Below are 3,494 nucleotides of genomic sequence, written 5' to 3' on the forward strand. Positions count from 1 at the left end.
TTACCACACAAAGTAATAAACCAGCAAGTTGTTTAATACATGGTCTAAGGAAGACACTCATTGATTATTTACTATTTTTCATTTAGTGATTTTCTTAATCTTCTGGTAGAATTTAAGTACTTTTACCTGATACCAATAATTTCACTTCTAAATATGATGTTTAAATCCACATTTAAGAGCTGGTATATTCCAGCTTCACAAATGAATGCTTCACATCTGTCTTCCACAGTTCATTCATGGCCTCTGATTATTCTTTTCGTTATAATATTATGTTGTCATTTTATGAGTGCCATACCTTTTGCTGTCTCTTTGAAATGAACATAGAGACTGGAACTAGAGAATTGTGAGTTCCATGATAAATGGCATCAGTTAAATAAATAGGAAGCTATCTATTCAATTGTATAACCAACAATATTCTGATTTTTCTTTCAGATTTCTTGAAGGGTTTAGGGAAATTGCTAGTGAGACCTAAAAACATAAGTATATGAATAACTAAAGACAAATTAAATAAGTGGAGAGTTATAAGGGAAATGACAATCATAATATTCAACTCAGTTATAAATGGCTACTTTAATAAAACTGATAAATATTTAACAAACTTTCTAATTTGATATATTTAATAAAAATACTAAATATTTAGTTTATCAAAATAGGTAATATAACTATATGGGAGAGAATGAGAGAAGAGATATAATATGGGAGTGAAAATAAAAAGCTCAATTTAAAAAAAAACTAGTGAATAGAGAGATAATGCCTAAAACTTTGAAAAAACAGTAAACTCATGTTTAAGCATCATATCTAGAAAGGAAATCGTCAGTATCAGAAATGTAACTAAAATTTAACTTAGAAAATTTTTTAAGCATGTATCCAGAGAGGATCTCTAGAGGGTGTGAAATAAGGCACTGGACTGAGGTGAGAAAGACCACACATTTATCGAGAGGCTTTTAAAATATATGGATATTAGGTCAATTTGTATTAATTTATAAGTTTTAATGAAAAACAGACATATTTGTTTATGACTTAAAATATTTTAGAATTTAGTTCAAAACTTTATAGTTTTATAGTGCAAGTAAGCATAATTGAGAGGTATACTAGACTTATGAATCTAATTTCTTAAATCTAGAGTGTGTATATATCTATTATATTCCATGTAAATGGGAAACTAGAAGAGAAGTAAAAAAACAAAACTTTCCTCTGTGGGCCCTCTTATTTATTAGGGGTCTGTGGTGTTGAGTGTATTTTATGTTACTGGAAGAGTATAAGGATACAAATATCTAACCAAATTAAAAAGTAAAAAGAAATTAATAATTCAGAGAAGGACAATGTCATAATTACACACACACACACACAATACCCTCAGGGGCACCTGGGTGGCTCAGTGGTTGAGCATCTGCCTTCTGCTCAGGCGGTGACCCCAAGGTCCTGGGATCGAGTCCCGCATCAGGCTCCCCTTCTTCTTCTTCCCCTTCTCCTCGTTTACCTCTCCCCTCCTCCCTCCTTTGCACCAACACTTCCACCACACGATGATGCTTCCAGACACTGGAGTACTAGGGACACCAGGCATTTTTTCGGTGTGAGCAGTGGCAGTCTGCTAAATTGCAACGCTGTGACAGCGCTGCTCCCCAGAGAGCTGGTGTGAGACGGTCTATCCACATGCGACACACCTGCCACGCTCCTTAGACTAAGTGAGGATAATCCTTCTTCAGATGACAGCCAGCTGATGAGTATTCCCAGGTCCAAGATGCAACCCAGATTCTAATTAACCTGATTAAGCCTGTTGTACATAACTGCATTTTCCCCCCTCTTCCTTTGATCAAGTTGTCACTATCTATTTCGATATTCATCTTTTTTCCTGTTATTTACTGGTCAAGATGTGCTACAAATAGAAACAATGCAAGGCCTCTACTTTTCAGTTGCTAGAATCCTCTCTGGTGCCCTCGCTTCCCTCCCAGGCCAAAAGCAACAGCATCCATGACAAGTTTGAGATCTAACAGGGGTAATGATGATTTACTAATGTTCAAAATCACTTGTGCGGAACATGTGGAGATACACGGTGTTCAAACAGGCAGGATTAAGAAGAGCACACTCTGGCTGATAAAATAAAAAATAGTCTTTACTCTCATGGGAAGTCTTGGCCATGCTGCGGTGGAATGTTTCATAAAAGGGATAATCCACATGATAGCAACTCAGAGTCATGCAGCTTTGAAGATTAGTTGAGGGAACTTAGTAACCACACTCCTATTGATGTCCAGCATGCAGGTCAGTGACAGGTCACTTCAAATATTTCAGTAATGAAGAACAGAATATGATACAAGGATCAGAATTTGACTTTTGCGTTCACAGTGGCTTCACCCTTCATAGTCACCACATGCCTGTTTTGTTTTCTTGAGTTTTCATAGAGGGAACATAAACACAGAATTCAATGGATTATTATCCTCAGATCATAAAGCACTATCATAATTAAATCACACGCATCCCTTTTTAACTTGAATTTATATGTATATTTAAACAAGTATTCATTTGAATTTATGTATTTAAATATATGTATTTCCATAACTATTTTAAGTAACATAATGGTTATTTGTGAAATTATTCTTGTGCAGGACCAGGCTCATCTTCTCTGTATCATTCCACTTTTGGGGTATGTGCTGCCAAAGCCAGCACAGGTATTGGTGAAATTACTGTGCCTCAAGTTAAAACATTACCAACAACTTGATTCTAGATATTTATGTCTCTTTTTCTTATTCACCCACACCCACCAAGTGATATGTCCTTAATTTGTTTGACAGTAGTTTTCTTTTTTCTTTTTTTTTTAGTAGTTTGCTTTTTAATGTATTTTTGTAATACACATATATTTCTTGGTTTTGCTTTTTAAAAAAATATGTAGTCTCACGCAACTTGCTTTTTTTACATTGCATTATGACATTAAAATTCATTTATATTTTGCATGGAACATTAATTCAGTAATATTCACTGCTGTGTAATACTCTATGAAGAATGTATCACAACTTACTGATAATTTCTCCTGTTAAAAGACACTTGTGCCATTTCCATTTGTATTGCTGTTATGAATAATGATGCTATGGATATTTTTATATATATCTCATGTGGCATAAGTACCAAAATGTCATTGCATATATACTTGGAAGTAAAATAACAAGGTCAGAGGATATTTGAATATTTACATCTAAAAGAATGCCAAATTGTCTTCTAAATTGTTGCATCAACTATCAGTTTTTAATAAATCCATATGATCATAAATAGCTTGCATTGCCTTAAGTTTTCCAATGGAATGGATATAAAATGGTTATTAATATAATTAAACACTCCATACATCCATTGGCCATTTTCTCTTCTACAGATGGCTTGATAATATCTGAGTGCATTATTTGAGTTTTTATGCCATTCTTATTTATTTGAGGAAGTATATACTTATATCTAGATCTGTAGCTATATCAGTTCTCTGTACCAGGACTATCTTCTCTAATTAGTGG

At 34.0% G+C, this 3,494-nt stretch overlaps 1 pseudogene; it reads right to left on the minus strand.

Annotated features, from left to right (window-relative positions):
- Positions 1-2,566: 2,566 nt before the first annotated feature.
- Positions 2,567-2,664, minus strand: LOC121472404 (annotated as a pseudogene).
- Between the last annotated feature and the right edge of the window lie 830 nt (positions 2,665-3,494).

Source organism: Vulpes lagopus, chromosome 11 (assembly GCF_018345385.1).
Source record: "Vulpes lagopus strain Blue_001 chromosome 11, ASM1834538v1, whole genome shotgun sequence".
NCBI classification, from domain to species: domain Eukaryota; kingdom Metazoa; phylum Chordata; class Mammalia; order Carnivora; family Canidae; genus Vulpes; species Vulpes lagopus.